The sequence below is a fragment of the Bubalus kerabau genome, chromosome 19 (genome assembly GCF_029407905.1).
Source record: "Bubalus kerabau isolate K-KA32 ecotype Philippines breed swamp buffalo chromosome 19, PCC_UOA_SB_1v2, whole genome shotgun sequence".
NCBI lineage: Eukaryota > Metazoa > Chordata > Mammalia > Artiodactyla > Bovidae > Bubalus > Bubalus kerabau.
Genome location: NC_073642.1, coordinates 9949899 through 9970532, shown reverse-complemented (window position 1 = coordinate 9970532; position 20634 = coordinate 9949899). Strand labels below are relative to the sequence as shown.

The window sequence follows — 20634 nt, the reverse complement described above, 5'->3', positions numbered from 1 at the left end:
AACCCACTCCAGTGTTCTTGCCTGGAGAATCCCAGGGGCGGGGGAGCCTGGTGGGCTTCCATCTATGGGGTCGCACAGAATCGGACACGGCTGAAGCGACTTAGCAGCAGCAACAGCAGGAGATGTTTACTTCACCTTTATTTTTTCAGAGATAGTTTTTTTTTTTTTAATGACACTAGTTGACAATTATTTTCACTTTCAGGACTTTGAATATGTCACCCCGCTGCTTCTGACCTCCATTGTTTCTGATAGAAAGTCAGTTGTTAATCTTTGTGTAATTTCCTCATGTGTGTGTCCTTAGTCTCTCTGCTTTCACAGTTATATTTTTAATTTTGGCTGCTAGCAGCTTGACTATGATATGTCTGGGAGTTAATATATGTACTTGCTTTTATCTTACTTAGTTTGTTGATTTGGGGGGATGTTTAAAGCTTTCATCTAATTTTGGCAGTTTTCAGTTATATTTCTTTGAATATTTTCCCTGTCCATTTCTCTCCTTTATTTCTTGAAAATGAAAGTGAAAGCCACTCAGTCGTGTCTGACTCAGTGACCCCAGTGGAATTCTCCAGGCCAGAATACTGGAGTGGGTGACCTTTGCATCTCCAGGGGATCTCCCCAACCCAGGGATCAAACCCAGGTCTCCCACATTGCAGGTGGATTCTTTACCAGCTGAACCACAGGGGAAGCCCAAAAATACTGCAGTGGGTAGCCTATCCCTTCTCCAGTGGATCTTCCTGACCACTGGGGTCTCAAACTGGGATCTCCTGCACTGCAGGCAGATTCTTTACCAACTGAGCTATCACTGAAGCCCTTTTCTCAAGTTACTCAGTTGTGTCCCACTCTTTGTAACCCCATGGACTGTACAGTCCATGGAATTATCCAGACCCGAATACTGGAGTGGGTAGCCTTTCTCTTCTCCAGGGGATCCTCCCAACCCAGGATCAAACCTAGGTCTCCCACATTGCAGGTGGATTCTTTACCAGCTGAGCCACAAGGAAGGCCCAAGATGCTGGAGTGGATAGCCTATACCTTCTCCAGTGAATCTTCATTACTCCGGAATAGAACTGGGGTCTCCTGCATTGCAGTCGGATTCTTTACCAAATGAGCTACCTTTACTTCTTATATACCCATTATATGAATTTTAGTGTATTTATTGATGTCCCACATTTTTCTAAGACTTATTTTCTTTTCATTCCTTTTCCTCTATTCTTCAGATTGTAATGTATCTATTGAATCAATATTAAAGTTTTCTCATCCTTTATTTCTGCCTGCTTATATCTATTTCTCAGTCCTGCTAGTAAATTTTTGATGTAGTTGGATTTTAATATCAGAATTTCCATTTGGAAATTTGGAAATTGAAATATCCAATCATTTCCATATTTTGTATTGATTTACATTATTTAATAATATTATCATTATACCTTCCTTTAATTATTGAAACATAGTTAACTATAGTATTTGAACTTATTTACAATTATTGCTTTGAAGTATTTGTCTGCTAAATTCAACAACTGGGTCTCTTCAAAACCAGCTTCCATTTTGATTTTTTATGCATGATTCAAAATTTTCTTTTTCTTTGTAGTTCTTAATTTTTTGTTGTTATTAAAAGCTGAAAACTTAAATTGTATGTTTTAGCAGCTCCATATAATATTTTCCCAACTCACACATGCCAGAGGTTGTCATTATTTTTTGCCTGTTTGTTTGCTTATTTGTTTAATGACCCTGTTGAACTAATTTTGGAAATCTGGTTCTCTTACAATTTGAAACTTCAAATCTCCCCACTCAGATTATAAAGCTCATTTTTATATGGTTGTCTGGCTTGCTAGGCATTGACCCTGCATCAACATAAGCCACTTATTAGTCAAAGGCCATATTTAAGCCCACTTAGCAAGGCTAATTTTACCTTTTACCACTGGATGTATATGTAGCTTGAAGGTAGCTACCACGGTTCAGGGAGTTCATTTGTTTGTTTATCTATCTGTATATCTATGTATTTACTTAATATGTTTCAGCCAGTGACTAGGCCCTTAGAAGTATCGTCTCTGATTTCTCCTGAAAGGGCACAATCTTGAACATGCACACAGTTTTCCAGATTACCAAGGATGATGATATAATTTTTATGTTTGGGTTCGTGGGAGTTACATTTAGGTTAGAATAGGTTATTAGGATTAGTTATTACACAGCCAGTGTTTGGTCAAAAGTCGTATTTAAAACTTTTGTGCCCGTGAAGTTCCATGTTGATAATTATGTAGGTGGTTTGGGCATGCTTTCAAGTAATCATTTATCTCCTTGGTCACCCTGGTCCAGCACAGAGCACTTGCAGTAGTCCTTCTCCGATATTAAGCCTGGAGAGGAGAGAGGGGTTAATGGAGCAGGTAGAGGCTTCAACAACACAGATTCTCACTGCTATTACTGAGTTTCAGTAGATTTTCTTGAACAAATATTTCTTAACCTGTGTATGCTCTTGGGATACTTTTCATAAACTACCAGTTAAGTTGCTGTTTTACTAGAGAGAGGGCTCAACAAGCTTCTAATCCAACATTCTGAAAGTACTAATCATTAACACCAGTTTTCAGTGTAAAATTTGTCTCTGAATTTAGCTTCAGGGGACATCTATGAGGTCCATTTGAATCCTTGCTTTATGTACCTTTTTTCTATTGCTAATTTATTGAACTTACTACCAGAAGACTCCAGGATAACTGTATAAACTATGGTCATTGCTAACTTCTAAGAGGAGCCCAAATAAGTACTTGAGTCAGTCATTTATTTTTTGAACTCCATGTGTCAAGAGAAAATAAACCTTCCACTTAGAGACCATTACATAAGTACCCTAAGCTGAATTCTTGATGACAAGGGTACTCCTTCTGGGATAGTTACAAAGCCATCAATCAGATTATTTATTTGAAGAAGTAATGAGGTTGGTAAAGTGAATAAAGATAAATCATTTGAACTTAGTTTCTAATCTGAAAGCTACTAAACTACCTTTATACTGAGTCATTGTCATACTTCATAATGCCTGCAGTACCCCCAGTTCTTTTAAGTAGTGAAATCCAGAGTACAAGACAGCATTACTTCTGAAATTACATCCTAGGGTATCCTTGCCATAAATACCTATTACCAAAGGCAATCTGTACGTGTCTCTTTCTTAGAACCTTAAAAAGCCTAGCTATATATCTTGCATTTTCTACAGAGAATTATCCCCAAACATCTACATTGGTTAAGACAAAATGAAGTTTCCATTCTAATCACAAATGAATCTGCTTTGTTCATATTGCATAGCTAACTTATGGTTCCCTGACTCTTGCTTTTGTTGTTGTTTTTTTGCTTAATTTAATAGAAAATCCAATTGTGTACATATAAACATAGTATAATTGCCACAAGCAAGTGAGCATTACAATGAACTGTTGGCATTTTTTGGAGTTAAAGAAACCCATGATATATGAGTGCTTCTCAGGTATGATTGATACAGACAATTTTAACCATTTCCACCTAACATAATGTTAAAGTTTTCACTTTCTGATCAGCCAATTTGATCCGTGTCAATGAAGTGTATCACAAACTCATTTCCCTTTTTTTTAAACTTATTAAAGACAAGGAGCTACAAATGTCATTATTTAAAATACTTCCCCCTTAAAATGTTCCCAGCAGATATTTACTTAGAGAAAATGCTGGCTGTCTTTGCAAGACACAGAAGTGACATTTCTTGAGGGTTCTAGTTGAAAAATTTGTCTTTAACATCATGTTTTTAAACATTATTTTGTTTAAATAATCTTCATTATCTTGAAAACTTGGAGAAAAGCAAAGAACACAGCCCCCTAATCTTTGAAACACTCTTTGATGTAGTGACAAATAAAAAGATTCCAACTTCTCAGAAGAATTTCTCTGTGACTTCTGAATGCCATAGTCAGAGTACTGTCTTTTTTAAACATTACTAACTTACTTGATTAATGAGAAAAAACCTAGCAAACACAAACCTAAAATTTGTTTCCTCCCTAAGTTGTTGATTTTTCTACATTTTCCCCTCTATGCAAAATACAGTTTTAATTGTCCAACACCCATTGGAAGATGTAAAATACAGTGTAAAAAAACTCTACTAGACTAGTTGAGGAAACTTGAGCCATATTTTCTAATACTCAGAGTGTAAAATTCTTTTTATTTGGATATTTTCTTCATTCCTTATGTATTCAAAGACATTTTTTTCTCATTTTTTAAAAGCAAATCAGAAAAATAATGAATTCACTTTCTGAGATTCAGCAGAGTTAATTGAGTGCTAACTAAAGAACTGAGCACAGCTCAAAATGATTTGTTGCTTCTTACAAAATAATATTTTAAACAAATAATTCTAGCTATCAAAAATTATTTTTTGTTTTTTTGTTTTTTTTTTCCATTCTATTGTTATATTCAAAGTTTTACCACTCCAAGCTTTCCACTTTCTCCTATATTTTGCCCTCCACAATTTCCTCTAGGAATTTTTCTGGACTGACACTCCCTCACATAAAAATTCACAGCCATGCAGTTTGACCCAAGGACTTCAAGATACTTCTTAAGTAAGATCCAAGGTTTCTTTGTGGAACTTTGAATTTTCTTACACTTTTAAAATCTTCCTATAGTCTTAAAGTCTACATCAGTTGCAAGGAACTATAAGCAGAGTGAAGTTTACTAGAACTCATAAATTGATAGTACAAAGCTTACTGTGTAAATCCCTTCACTATCTTATTTAATTCTATATTTGGCTTCATGACAAAGACAGAAAATTGATATTTCATGTGTGTCAAAATAAAGTTTCTAAATTTTTCGTCCATTACTTAAATGGGCAATACTAATAGTGAAACAATTTTTTCAGTCTTTCTTTCAGAAATCTGTATCTGTCTGTCAGTGTCCATGTCTGTGTCTTACTTATAAAGCTAAAGGAAAAGACACCGCATTAAATTTAGAAAATAAAGAAACAAAAAAGAATAAAATTTTCTTATCAACTAGAGATACTTGCTGTTAACAGGTTAACATGCCTCTACCCAACATTTCACATGTATGTATATGTGTATATATATATATAATGCCCATATACATATATATATATATATGATGCAAAACAGAGATCATTATGCTTTTTTATTTAAAACTATATTAGGATAATTCTTGTGTCAGAAAATATTCCTCAAAATAATATCTTTATTTGTTCATGAAACTTACCATACTTTTGTACATGAAAATTGCTAACAATTTTTTGCTCTTTTAAGAATGATGCCATTGGACTTCACTGGTAGCACAGTGATAGGAATCTACCTGCCAGGGCAGGAGACACAGGTTCGATTCCTTGTCCAGGAAGGAATGCCATAGAGTAACTGAGCCCATGCATCACTACTAAAGCCTGAGCACTTTAGGGCCTGCAAGCCACAATTTCTGAGCCTGTGTGTAGCAACGACTGAAGCCCAGGCACCTAGGACCTGTGCCCTGCAACAAGAGAAGCCACCACAATGAGAAGCTAACACACCACAGAAAGGAAGAGTAGCCCCCTACTCTCGGCAACTAGAGAAAGCTCGCATGCAGCCATGAAGACCCAAGACAACCAAAAATAAATAAAGAGAATGACACCATAATAAACATCCTATGTACAAAGTTTGTAAACATACTACTTATGGTAGTATGGTAGACATATAGAAATGAAATTAATAAAACAAAATGCATAGATATTCTTGATTTTTGACAATACTTTGACAAGCTGCTTTCAAGATACTATTGATAATTTATACTTTCACCTATAGAAAGTGGCATAATTCATCAGAAACGGTCAAATTTAGCTGAATTATTTTAATTGTTAGACCAAAAAACAAACTCCAATATTACACTGTTCTTAACTTTTCTCTTTATTGTTAGCTTGAAAGTCTAGCATTCAATATTTGCTTATTGAAGATTTATGACCTTGCATATGTAAATTTTTATTAAAATCTTTTGAATATTTAAATGGAATGTTGAATATCTTATTCATTGGGTTTTAAGTCTTTAAGCATAAATGATAATAATTCTTTGTCTTTTTAATTTGTTGTAAATATATTTCCATTTTTTTATTTTTAGCTTTGCCTTAAGGTTACAAGAAGTATAAAAATTTTATATGTTACTATCTACCTGAAACTTTCCCTGTACTTTTACACTGTAGCAATTCCTTCTCCCTCCTCAAATTAAGTAATATAATTGTTCATAATTGTTCTGAGCTTAAAGGAAAAATTATTTTATGCATGACTGTAATATAAATATTTAACATACTTTCGAAAAATAGTAGCCGGTTTTCTCATGATGGTTTATTGAGTAATTGATCACTTTCCATGTCTTTGAAATGTTTTCACTATCATGTTGTAAACTGAAATACAAACACACAAACACACCAACCAAAAGATATTTACTTTAGAATCATAAATATTTTTTTTAATCCCTAAGTGTATTCCCGAGTAACTTCTTTAATTATTGTAGCTTTAAGTTTTAATATAATTGCCTGGAGAATCCCAGGGGCAGGAGAGCCTGGTGGGCTTCCATCTATGCCGTCACACAGAGTCGGACATGACTGAAGTGACTTAGCAGTTAGCAAAGCAAGTATGCCTCTACTTATGTACGTTTTCAAGTATGTCTTTCTATTCTCATATTCTTCTAGATTAACCTTAGAATATATTTGTAAGTTTTAGAGCATTTCATTGGAATTTGCACTAACCATATAGCAAGTGGTTATAAGAATTGCTATTTCTTCCAGTCTCAGTACACCTTCCAGGAACAAAGGGACATTGGGATACTAATATATGCATTTGTATTTGTATATTTTGTTTTAAAAAATTATTCCGTGCTTCTTGTACCTTCCTTTGTACGTTTCTGTGATTTAATTGTAAGTTTACATATATTTCTCTTAAGTGCTAGTTGCTTAGTCATGTCCGACTCTTTGCAACCCCATGGACTGTGGCCCTCCAGGTTCCTCTGTCCATGGAATTTTCCAAGCAAGAATTCTGGAGTGGGTTGCCATTTCCTCCTCCTGGGGATTTTCCCTATTGCAGTCAGATTCTTTACCATCTGAGCTACCACTTTTGTTAATCCTAAAAAATTAATGTTTTGGACTGCTGTAGGATCTTATTCTTTTTCTTTTAATAGGTTCTGGATTCTTATTGATATCTTATAGGAAAGTTAGCAATTTTTCTGTACGTACCAGCTATTCTATCATTTTATAAAATGCCATTAGTTCTCAATATGTCAGTGATTTTCATGGAATTACTAGGTATGTTACCACATTATTTCCAAATAAAGTTTTTGTCTCATTCTACCTAATAAACATTATTCTTGTTTAATGTATTATTATTTTGACTAGAAGTTTCAAAAATATTGAGCAATGAACAAATTGTAGGTATTATAGTCATGCTTCTGTCTTTAGTAGGAATTGTTAAATTTTTTCTCTATTTATTATCTAACTACAACTGGAATTTTTGTCCTTTTTGGTTAAGAAAGCAATCTTTTTCTTATTTACTGGGTTCTGGTTTTGCCTGTTTGTATATTGGTTTTGTTTTCTGTTGTTTAATTTTTTTATTGAAAATGGATGAGTTTGGCTTCTGAGATTCTGTTAGCTTTTGTTTGTTCTTTAGGTGTGTTTGTGTTTCCTGATATTAAGCATCCTATATATCCCCAGGATACACACCATTTGGGAGTCAAGGATGATTATTTTAAGACATTATTACTCTTATTTAATACATTTATAATTTGATAAATCTGTGGGAATATCTCACCCTACCAATTGTTAGCTTTGTAACTCTGAATTATTTATTTAAGAAAAGGCTTATAAAACTAAGCCTTAGTTCTGTAATTTATAAACTGTGACTAATAAAATTGCAAGGATTACCTGAGACAGTGCTTCTTAACCTGGTTCCAGAAATATAACAAGTGCACAATAAATAATGTAATAATGGTAGTAGTAATAGCTGTAGAATTAGCATTTTTCTTAGAACTTTTGTGGCTTTATTTTTATGAGATATGAGAATTCCTAATTTCCTTTTGTGTCTCCCTCATGATTTAATAATAGGATTGGACTAGCTTCAGAAAAGGGATTAGCAGCATGTTGAACTTTTCCATATCTAGTATGGAATAACTCTTTTTCAAATTTATTTTATTGAAGTATAGTTGATTTTCAGTGTTGGGTTAATTTCTGCTGTATAGCAAAGTGATTGAGTTATTTATTCTTTTTTATATTCTTTTCCATTATAATAGGATATTGAGTATAGTTCCCTGTGCTATACGGTAGGACCATGTTGTTGATCAGTTACATACATGTAATAATTGGCTCTACTTCCTAACTCCCAGTGCATCCCTTCCCTACCCTCCTACCTTGGCAATCCCAAGTTTGTGCTCTATGTCTCTGAGCAGGTTTCTGTTTTGTAGATAAATTCATTTGTGTCATAATTCAGATTCCACATATAAGATATCATGATATTTGTCTGTTTCTGACTTACTTCACTAACAAGGAAGATAATCTCTAGACCCAGCCATGTTGCTGCAAATGGAATTATTTCATTCTTTTTTATGGCTAAGCATATCCCATTGTGTATATGCAACACCTTTTCTTTATCCATTCATCTGTCTATGAACATGTAGGTTGTTTCCATGTCCTGGATGTTGTAAACAGTGCTGAAACGAGCATTGGGGTGCTTATATCTTTTTTGATCACAGTTTTGTCTGAATATATGTCAAGGAATGGGATTGCTGGATCATATATGGTAACCGTATTTTTAGGTTTTTGAGGAACTTCTATACTGTTTTCCATAGTGGCACGGTTTAGTTCAGTTCAGTTGCTCAGCCGTGTCTGACTCTTTGCAACCCCATGGACTGCAGCATGCCAGGCTTCCCTGTCCATCACCAATTTATATTCCCATAGTATGGAATAACTTAATTGGTATGGAAATTATATTTTCCATGGAAGCTTAACAGAATTCACTGAAAGAATTTCATGGTTTCAGAACTTGATTTAGGTAATATTTAATTTATTTTTAAATTTTAATGCTTATCTTTCAATCAAGCAACACTGATCAGATCTTTCTTGTGACAGCATCTTTTTGGTTCTGCCTCTTCTGCCTCCCTCTTTCCTGTCTGATTACATTGGACCCAGGCCGAGAAAACCAGTATAATCTTTTCTTTCCCCCCCCCACCCCATGTCAGGATAGCATTATTTTAAGGTCAGTTGATTAGCAATCATAATTCCATCTACTAACTTAATTCCCTTTTACAATGTTAGATAACATATTCACAGGTTCTGGACAGTAGTGTGTGGACATCTTTGAGACCTTGGCAGGGTGAGCAATTTTCTGCCTACTACATGCAGGAAGTCAAGAATTCAAAAAGCGGCTGTTGAACACAGGAAGAGCATGCAGAGGGATTACACATGAAATAAGTCTAAGAATAAGCAGGAGCTTCTGCAATGAAGAAGGCATGAAAGAACATTTCTAACAAAGGGAAAAGCATATGCAAAGGAATGAAGCAAAGTGAGTACAGCGAGTCTGGGTTACCTGGCTAAGCACTGAGTGATTCCACAACTCTGATATACTGCTTCTCTGGTAACAAGGTTCTCCAGAAGACAGCCTGTGAACATGTAGGTTTATCCCTGGCACTGCTTAGACTCCTATGCTGCATTCCATTCCCCTGCTTTCTGTCACATGAGAACTTCTCAATTAGTGTTACAAGAGGACAGACCCTGGGGTCTCACGTGTTAAAAATAAAGCCATACAAGAAAAGGCTCCAGATTGCATTTACTTACAGACTTTTGGGGGCTTCTGTTACCCTGACCGTGGCTAGTGGTATAGATTCTTGTCACATATCCACATATGCAAAGGCAGAGATGACAGAAAATAGCAAGTACAAGAGGAAGTGGCAATAAAAAGACATCACACACACACACACTGAATGTATACAGACATCTTAAAAGCTTATGATAAAGCAAATATAATCTGCTGGAAGATGTTCAAGTCCATGTGAGACCTGTGTGTTTCACTGCCACCTAAGTACATCAAGAAACAAACAGTGAGCTCTACAAGGCACGAAATCCTAAACTTGATTTAGAAGGTTATAATACCCATTATAACCTGGAGAAGGAAATGGCAACCCACTCCTGGAGAAGGAAATGGCAACCCACTCCAGTATTCTTTCCTGGAAAATTCCATGGATGGAGGAGCCTGGTGGGGTATAGTCCATGGGGTCGCAAAGAGTCGGACACGACTGAGCGACTTCAAAAAATGTCACCCATTAACACCCTTACTCTAAGAAATTCTGAAAATGAAGAGCAAACAGACAATGTAAATCTATGTAAAAATTTAAAGAAACAAGAAATGCTTTTGTTGGTTGCATTAGTTATAGATCCTGATGGAAGCAAAATTATCTGTGTCACTTACATTATATCCAAACCAAAAATGAAATGATACTGGGGAGATAGGGCTGAACCCTGGGAATCAACCCTCTGGTTATCTTAGATGGGTTCTTAGGGTTTGCTCTTTGTTTTCCTATGACCTTGAATTTTCTTTGTTAATTGAGCGTTGAGTTCTCGTGTACTTGAAGCGTTTTCATGATGACTCATCACCCTCTCTCACCCAACTCAGTTCTAACTTCCTATCCATCAGATCAGATCAGATCAGATCAGATCAGTCGCTCCGTCGTGTTCGACTCTTTGCGACCTCATGAATCGCAGCACGCCAGGCCTCCCTGTCCATCACCAACTCCCGGAGTTCACTCAGACTCACGTCCATCGAGTCAGTGATGCCATCCAGCCATCTCATCCTCTGTCGTCCCCTTCTCCTCCTGCCCCCAATCCCTCCCAGCATCAGAGTCTTTTCCAATGAGTCAACTCTTCGCATCAGGTGACCAAAGTACTGGAGTTTCAGCTTTAGCATCATTCCTTCCAAAGAAATACCAGGGATGATCTCCTTCAGAATGGACTGGTTGGATCTCCATGCAGTCCAAGGGACTCTCAAGAGTCTTCTCCAACACCACAGTTCAAAAGCATCAATTCTTCGGTGCTCAGCCTTCTTCACAGTCTAATTCTCACATCCATACATGACCACTGGAAAAACCATAGCCTTGACTAGACGGACCTTTGTTGGTTGGCATGGATAGGAAGTTGGTCATAAGGAAAGTTATGACCAACTTCCTATCCCTGCCAATGCCAAAATATTCACCATGTGGAGAGGAGATTTTAATCAGTCTTTCTAAGTATTTCATATGTGGATGCCCTCTGAATAAGATAAGGAGTTTATTCTTAAGTTGTCTTGTTAACTGTTCCCTCTTGCACAATGACACAGCTCTGAGACTGACCACACAGGTCTCTGAATGTATAGAAGATAAAACTAAGACAAATATCTCCACCACCAAAATTTCTGCTCATTGTGTGGGGCCAGAAATAAGTCCTACATAGCTCTGGCATGTGGAGCTCTGATTCAACTAAATGCCAAGAGTCCAGATAAAATGAAAATGTCTGACATTGAATTGACTTTCTACAACATCCCCTGTTATTTTGCAATTAACTGTGTTTAACCATCCATTTGTCCACATGTAAGTCTTAAAAAAATAATCCATGTTAGTTTCACGTCTTTGAAGATTCATGCAAAAAGTGGGCATTCATCAGGTTTAAAATTTCTTTTGTAAAATTTTCATGTAAAGACAGCTCAGAAAATGAATAAATTTAACTAAAATAATAATTAATAAATAAATAAATTTTATTGATAAAAAGTAATAAACCAATCTAGCTTTCCTTTTCATTTGGTCCAGCCTTCCTTTCTCTTCTTCCCTCTTGGCTCCATTGTCAAACATCTACTGTGTCCCAGGTATTGTGGTTGTGTGCCAGGGATCTGTACAAAGAATGATGACGTACAGAACATTATCATCAGTGTCTGCACTTTCAATTTTTATGAGGCAGAATCTAAAGACCTAAGAAAGCAAAGAACCAACAACACTGTGGAGGGGTGAGGAAATCACGTAGGACAGCAAGCCATAAAGTAATGATAGTTTGCAGGAGGAGAAATATAGAAAAAGGGATTATGTGGATAGAAAAGGTGAAAAAGAAAAAAGGTGGAAAAGAAAAAGCAAGACAATTTTGAAGCAAAGAGGTGCTAGCATAACTGAAGTCTAAAGCACATGAATAGTTGAGGAAAGGGGATTTCTAAAATTGTTTCCCAGTACTTTATAGGTGGATCCCTTGTGAATGAAACAAGGAGTTTCTGTTTCATTAATTTGTACTGTGAAATCCACCTCTTGTATGAGATTTTATGGGAATGCATAGAAGATCTAGCTAAAATAAAAGTATCTGGACAGTCCATGACAAATGCTATTTATTATACCTTATAATTCTTTTTGAACAAATATAATTACAACAAATAATATAATCTATGATCATTAATTGCTTGAAATACCTGCAGAATCTGACTTCACTTATGCTTAACAAAGTGCTTATAAATTTTGTTTGCCCTGTTGAACCTAACATGTACAATGTATTTTGGGGATTTATTTCTCCCAACATTGTGTGTGTGTGGCAGGGGGTTGATAGTATGACCTCAGGATCAAGAAACAGCTTGAGTATTTGACCAACTCAGGAAAACAGGAGTATACGGATTTAATTCTACTCAAGATAGTTTTATGACAAAGTACTTTGCATCAGCCCTTGATAGGTATGTGTCAGCTCCCTTCTCAACAGATAGTAGTATTAAAATCCAAGCTTTCTCCCATTGGCATTACTTTTCCTAGGGTTTACTTGAAAAAATAAGTAAATAAAACAGAAACAACAACAAAAAACAACATCTGGCTTCACCTCAGCTGTCTGTTTCTCTGCTTCTCCCATTTTCTGTTGCCAGTTTTCATTTTGCTTTTTCTAGTCAACCAACAGGAATGGATATAGAGAGTGATGTTAAAAGACAAGCTATACAAATACAAACCCACACACAATGAGGGTCCTATATCCCTAGAACTCAGGCAGTAGGAATTTCCCCTGCCATACCACTTCGGCCTCCTCTAGGGGTAAAGGATCTCCTGTTCATTTCAGGGAGTTTATTTCTGTCCTGTGCCACTAAAGATGGGGTCTGCTTGACCCAGATGGGACTCAACACAGTCTCTGAGGGTGGGCAAGCTTTCCCTCACTGGGACAGTCCGCACAGAAAACTGACACCCTCCTTCCTGGGAGGGAGAGTGAAGAACACTTTCCTGAGAACAAATGTGCTTTTCAAAGGTGCAAAGGTCTGGCAGGGGGAGAAAGTGGGGACGCAGGGGCGGGTGATATTGAAAACAATGTATTTTTCCTTCGCTGTCAATCACTTTGCCCTGAGGTTTCTCACCCATTGGATCAATGGCATTAATTGTTTCAAGGGGACAGCAAATGCCATGTAGGACAAAGAACTCATTGCTCAGCTTGAATTTCACACTAACTTTTTTTTTTAAGTCCATGGTCTTAAAAGCCTGGCTTTGTCAAGCAAATAAAAGATTTCTAAATTTCAAAAACTTCCTTCTACATATCCCTAACGGAGCTTGGGGTCTAATCACAGAGGTTCACTGTAAGCCACCCAAACTTAAAGGCAGTCCCTGCTAACCAGAAAGAGAGAGGCTCCCGGGGCCAGAGGAACTCGAAGTAATTAAGGCAGCACACATCTAAGGCTTGGAAGTTATTTGAGTCCTTTTAGGGGCAAGAATCTCATGTCCCAGGTGTTAGATCCAGAGTCTACCAAAGCAAGGAAATAGAAATTCCAGATACGACAATGAGGCAGCTAAAACCAGAAGTGCCAGGTAACTCACTTTAAATTCGGAGCTTAGGAGTCTGTGATTGTTCCTCTGGTCCACACAAAGGTTGAGACCCTAGACTAGGATTGGGAGAAGAAAATGACTTTGATGGGTAAATGTGGAGGATGAGGGACGGACAGGAGTCGAAGGCATTGCTTGCCAGCTTGGATATAACAATCACTCAGTGAACACAAGGGAAGAAACCACTTTGGCGTGTGTTGCATATGAAGAATCTGAGTGGCATCTGGACATAAACACTTATCCACTTATCAGGAGTTAGACAGCCACGCCTGAAGCTGAAGGGAGAGAACTTAGAGCTGAAAATACAAATGACTTTTATGATCTTTGGCAGCCTATAGGATGCTAGGGGGTTACAAACAAGATTGCCAGATCTAGCATCACCTGGAAAAGTTGTGAAAATACAGATTCCTGGGCTCAGCCTCTAGTAATTCTCACTTAGCAGAGCAGGTGTGATGGCCAGGAATCCTCATGGTTAGAAAGAGGATTAGAAATCATGAGGAATTATTCTCACATGTGCTTCATTTTGAAAAAACCAATGAACTGAATTACATTGGTGGATATGGAGAGTGAGAAAAACAAAAGGCTAAGCACTGATTTTGGTGGAACCCGGCATTGGAGAGAGAGAGAGCTTCCAGACAGAGCAGCCTGTGAAGGAGACTATAAAGGAATGATCAGACAGGTTGATGGGAAAGCAACAGAGAGAGAGATGTCAGAGAGTGAGGCTCTTTATCCGCCTTTTGTACCGTGAGTTCTAAACTACATTATCATTTCCCTGGTATTATTTTCTCAAAGATAAAAATGTTCCTTTTCTATAGACTACTTCTCTATAGACTACTTCTCTATAGACTCCTTTTTTTTTTTTAACACTATCCTATTGAGTGAAAAAAAAAAGCATTTTATTAAAAGCAGTAATTTGTTACTGCTCTAAATGATCTTTTAGAGTTTCTAAAACACAGTGTCTTCTTGATAAAGCTGCTCTGTGAGTGAATTATTAGGCTGCTGGAAGTCCTGGCCAGTGAACAAAGACATAAAACATAATGTGCCGAAGTTGCCTAATGCAAAGTGCTGGGGTGTATCTGCTAATTAACATGCTGCTGTTAGCACTTTGACCCTTTCTTTGTTTCCTTTGGTGATTTCTGCTAGAAAGAAAAAAATTATACATTACTTGCAAAACAATTTTTTGAGGCTCAAAAAAAAAGCACATACCTTTGTGCAGACAGACTTTACACAATGACATGTTGAGATAGCTCTGTGCATCGCCAGCAAGGTGATGTTCACTGAATGACCCCTTGGCGAAAGTCTCAGCCAGAAACATAGTGCACGGATGATAAGGCATTTTACTTTCACTCTTTTCCACTCTCTCAGGCCATGCCTAGGTTTTCCCAGCTAATGTGATCTGAAAGAGAGGAAATGAAGGCATTGGCTATAAACCCACAGCCGCCTCCACACCTGGGTTGGCACACACCTGAGTGAGGCTCTCACCTACCTCTGTCCTTCCTGTTAAAGACATCGAGAGAGACCTTGGAGGACCACAAAGCCTCCAATATGTTGTCATTGCAAAGCTGTTAGGGATTTCACAGCTGACAGCAGTGCATCTAATTACTGAATTATTAAACGGAAGGCCCCCGCCTAAAAAAGCAACATCCTGTCACTCAAGAAGATAAATTCATGTGAAAAGCAGAGGTACAATTAGGTCACCTCGCTCGCTTCTGCAGACATGTTGGAAATATTCAAACTCAAGGGGCAAGGAAACTTAATTGCCTCGGGTACCTGCTTTAAGTTGAACCTGAAATATGAAGCCAACCGTGTTTTCAGTTCCTGCGCCAGTTGCTGGAACAACAGTCTCAGCCTTCTGCTATTTTGCATTTTTTTTCAGGCCCAAATATTTTCTTCTGAAATTAGACTGTCAACCCACAAAATCATATCTGAGAGATTTCTAAATGGAAATAAATATAGGTGGAGGGGGCAAGGCATAGGTTAAAGGCCAAAGATGACTAAGAGAGCAACCTTTCAGACAAGCAGTTTTCTGCATGAACCTTTCTTTTATTTTTTTCCTGGAAGAAGGTTGTAAAAATCCCCTACAGTCTCTCTGATAAGACTGTAAAAATCTCAGTCTGGTCAGAGAGAAGACCACTAGGCTGGGATAATTTCTCTTTTTGTATTTATGTCCTCAAAGGGCATTTCCATTTGGCTACAATAATAATAAAACAATAAATGCAACTTATAGAGCTTTCACTGTTTGTCGGGCTCTATACTTAAAAGCTTTACTTTTTTCATATTTTATCTCCATAATATATCTATGAGACAGATGCCACTTTAGAGAAGAGAAAGCTGAGTCACAGAGAAGTTAAGTAATTCACATTCTCCAAGTAATATGGCTAGAAATTGAGGGAGCCCAGACTAAAACCCAAGAACACTCATCCTGAAACTGCATGTGTATTTAATTGGTCATTGTACTATTTGTGACCCCATGGACTGTAGCCCACCAGGCTCCTCTGTCCAAGGGACTCTCCAGGCAAGAATACTGGAGTGAGTTGCGCCCTCCTCCAGGGGATGTTCCCGACCCAGGGACTGAACCTGTATCTCTTAAGTCTCCTGTACTGGCAGGCAAGTTCTTTACCACTAGCACTGCCTGGGAAGCCCAAAGAAGATAAAACAGTTGGTAACTTTTTCCTGCCTTTTTTCTATTTTCATGTTTATAGGATATCTCCCTGCTAATACCTTCACTTCCCTTTTCAGAGAACATCCCACCTGAACCATGTTACTTGTCCATGCATTTGCCCCTTTGGCTAAAGGAGGCAGCTAAAGGGAAAGGGTGCTTTTCCATTTGCCTTTGTATATTTACTGTATTAATCAGACTTCTCCAGAGAAACAGAACCAATAAGATACTAAAAGATATTTGTTTTTAGCAATTAGCTCATGTGATTCTGAAGATTGGGAAGTCCCACAATCTGCTGTCTGCAAGCCAAAGACTCTGGAATTTGGTGATATAATTTAGTCTGAATCTGAAGGTCTGAGAACTGGGGAGCCAACGCTGTTAATCTCAGTCTAAAGGCAGGGGAAGGTGAGATGAACTGTCCCGTTCAAGCAGTGAGGCAGAAGATGGGTACAAATTCCTCCTTCCCTTACTTCCTGTTCTATCCAGGCCCTCAACAGATTGGATGCATCCATGTGTTTTTATGCTTTTATGACACTCCCTGGAGTGAAAGCGAAAGTTCCTCAGTCGTGCCCAACTCTTTGCAACCCCATGGACTATGCAGTCCATGGAATTCTCCAGGCCAGAGTACTGGAGTAGGCGGTCTCTCCCTTCTCCAGGGGATTTTCCCAACCCAGGGATGGAACCCAGGTCTCCTGCATTGCAGCAGATTCTTCACCAGCTGAGGTACCAGCGAAGCCATCCATGTTGAAGAGGATGATTTACTGAGTCCACTGATTCAAAAGCTCATCTCATCAGGAAACATCCTCAGTAGCACTCCCAAAAGTAATATTTAATCTGGGCACCCCTGGGCAATTCAAGTTGATATAATCACACCCAGACTGTTTTTTTTTTTTAATTTCTATTCAATAAATGTTTTTGAAACTGAACCCAAATCATTCAACTGCCAAGGATGGATTCTAACAATGTTTGGTTTGTTTTCTGCTGTCTGTGATTGGCTGAGGATATTTACCCATGTCGTTAACCAAACACATGGCTCCAGGTCAGCCAGGAAGACTGATCCTGAAGAACATTTATGATGGGACCTGCCTCTGCAGAATCAATTCAGAAGCACCCGGTTCTTTCGTTCTTCCTGGGTCTTTGGTATGTAAAAGTTGATCTTGAAGACAAGCTTCTCTAAAGACATGATAAAGACTCATTTATTCAGATTAAGGCTATAGGATTCTTTCTATATTTCCCATATACTGCTAAATTATATATGTATGTGTATATATATATATATATATAAATAAATTATGTATTATACATATATCCACATCTACCCAGTTTATTTGCTCATCATAGATCAGGGATTTAAATGACGTGCCTTTACTAATCACATAAAGGGTCAATTAATTTTTTGTCAGTTCATCTACTTGAAGACCTGGACTTGATATTTTTCTTTTAATCCTGAGAACCTCGCACATAGTAAATGCTCAGTAAATTTATGTTGAATAGATTTTGATTATTGTCAAAGTTTGCCCCATCCTAGGAAAAAATTCTAAAGAAATAGTATCTTATGGTCCTAGAGGCACGGCTGTTTCCAAGGTAAAGCAACAATCAAAGTTTAGTTATTGAAAATTATGTTTTCTTCCAGTATAACTAAAGTGTACAATGGCAAGCTGAGGATAACTTGAAGGCCAGAAAACTACAAACATGTGAAAAATGTTAACATCACATTTTTAGGCTTATTAGAAACGGTCTAAATAATTATAGCAGTCAAATTACTGGTGGCTTTTGGCTCCTATCCAGGAAGAAGGTCATGACCCCACATACCAGGACCCTGTGAGACACAAGTGATTGACAGGAAGAGGAAATAGATTGATACCTTTCACATGGGAATCACAGCTTGTTGCAAGCATAAGCAAAACACATATCTGGATTTTTTGGGGAAAAGTTCATTTTGTCCTGAATCAGATTCTTTGTTCCCAAAGTTGTTTAACTGTGATTATTTATGTGTGTGTGTGTGTGTGTGTGTGTGATAAAACAGCTGACTACCATAATAAAATACAGATCACTTGCTGCTGCTTAAAATCATCACTGGATATGTCTTTGTTTTCTTTTCATTGAAGTAGCTATTGGATATTTGACTCCAGGCAAAGAGGAAGCTATTTCTCAAATGGATTTTTTTTTCAATCCCTACATAGGAAATTATTAATTTTTGAATCTGTGGATAATTATATACAGTCCATCCATGAAGACTGTAGAAGTTACTATTTCAAAGGGAATTTTGTAAGGGGTAAACTGCCACAGCTTCTCATATGTCTGTAATAATGAGCCATAAGGATTCCATGTTGCATCTCCAACTCTGTGCTTTGGGTTTATTGGTGTACCAATGACCCAACACTCAGTGGGTAAGAAAAGGGTTTACCTTATATAGTGGGGTTTTATTCACAGCCAGATGACATACTTCTCAGCTTGAATTCTGTGACTCATGAAAAAATTTAGAGATTCACAAGAAGATAAGAACTAATTTATCTGTAAAGTCCACTTTGTTTCCAGATGCAACACATATAACATTTGGAAGTTATTTTGTTGTAAGGCAGAGCTTAGTAATCTGCAAATTAAATACATCTAGGGAACTTTTAGATGCTCACCACTCCTCCAATCAATTGGGTGGGGCCAATGAATCAGTATTTTATATAGCCCCAGGTTATTCCGATGTCAGCCATTACTGAGCACCATTATTAGGTCAAAAACATTAGATATACAGACTTTGATTATGCATTATTGATGCTTTTATCATCATTATCTTTAGACTTTTTGAAAATAAAATTCATATTGCCCCACTTGCTATTAAAGACTGAAGAGATCATTTTTAACTTGAATATCTATCTGAATCAATTTCAAATCTCCTTTGAGTATAGAAAATATGATAGTCATTTTTTGAAATATTTTCATTTAGTATATTCTCATATTAAATGAGAGAAAATCCTTTGGGAAACACATCAAAATATGAGATACAGGGTATTCTCATTCACTTTTTTTTTAATTGTTTTTTATTTTTAAACTTTACAAAATTGTATTAGTTATGCCAAATATCATAATGAATCCGCCACAGGTATACATGTGTTTCCCCATCCTGAACCCTCCTCCCTCCTCCCTCCTCATACCATCCCTCTGGGTCATCCCAGTGCAATAGCCCCAAGCATCCAGTATCGTGCATTGAACCTCTTTTATCAAATAAATACATATTATTTTACTTTCTGTTACATTCCTAGTAATAAGAATGCCTGAATAGTGTCCATAGCACCAAAGGATTCACGATTAGTGGGAAAACCAGTGTGTGCACAATAACTGCAATACTTTGAGATCACTGCACTATTCAAGTGCTATGAGGTGTGGTCAAGGGGTAATCACAAAGTTTCCAGGGAGAAATTAACTTTGTGCTAGAGTATGAAAGATATTCAGAAGGATCCCACGTGAGCAAGAGATGAGTTTATGGACAAGGGCAAGTTCCTAGACAAGGTGAAATTTATATTGTTTTGAAGGGTTAGGAGGGTTTCCCTGGTGGCTCAGAGGTTAAGAATCTGCCTGCAATGCAGACCTGGGTTCAATCCCTGGGTTGGGAAGAATCCCAGGAGGAGGGCATAGCAACCCACTCCAGTATTCTTGCCTGGAGAATCCCCATGGACAGAGGTGTCTGGTAGGCTACAGTCCATGGGGTCGCAAAGAGTAAGACATGACTGAGCGACTAAGCACAGAGGGATTAGGACCCAGCCTGGTAGGGTTGGATCACTGAGCGCTTTACATCTAGCACTACTGTGAAGGAAGGACTTATCTGCTCAGTGGCTGGAAAGAAGTGGGCATGAGACACATTAATTTAAGTTTTTAAAAAATATTTTCCAATGAAAGTAATGAATATCAAATTCAGAATTATTTCTGGCTACTTAAATTCATACATTTTTCTTATTTTATACAGTATGGTCAAAGCTTTTCTAAGTCATTAATTCTTCAGGCCATTTTTCTATAATTTTATGACCATATGATTATATTTTCTATAGTTATATTTTCTTGAAATAATACATTACACAAAGGCTAGCAGTCCCAGAGGATATGTACGAATATAGCATTCATTAGACCATAAAGACCAAGTGGAAACAATTGCTTTCATAAGTTTATATTTTATTGCATGCACAGGTGTTTTTGTTTTG

General features: G+C 37.3%; 2 long non-coding RNA genes across 3 annotated transcripts; both read right to left on the bottom strand.

Moving 5' to 3' along the window:
• Positions 1–2081: 2081 nt before the first annotated feature.
• LOC129633713 (uncharacterized) lies at positions 2082–6354 on the bottom strand. Its single transcript, XR_008705242.1, has 2 exons — positions 6259–6354; positions 2082–2342 (listed from the first exon to the last, which is right to left on the bottom strand). It is a non-coding gene; the product is annotated as an uncharacterized LOC129633713 (long non-coding RNA).
• Positions 6355–11698: 5344 nt separating this feature from the next.
• On the bottom strand, positions 11699–15579 carry LOC129633712 (uncharacterized). 2 transcript variants are annotated; one of them, XR_008705241.1, is made up of 3 exons: positions 15556–15579; positions 14992–15181; positions 11699–11849 (listed from the first exon to the last, which is right to left on the bottom strand). It is a non-coding gene; the product is annotated as an uncharacterized LOC129633712 (long non-coding RNA). The 2 variants fall into 2 exon arrangements; XR_008705240.1 differs by lacking the exon at positions 15556–15579 and adding an exon at positions 15272–15419.
• Between the last annotated feature and the right edge of the window lie 5055 nt (positions 15580–20634).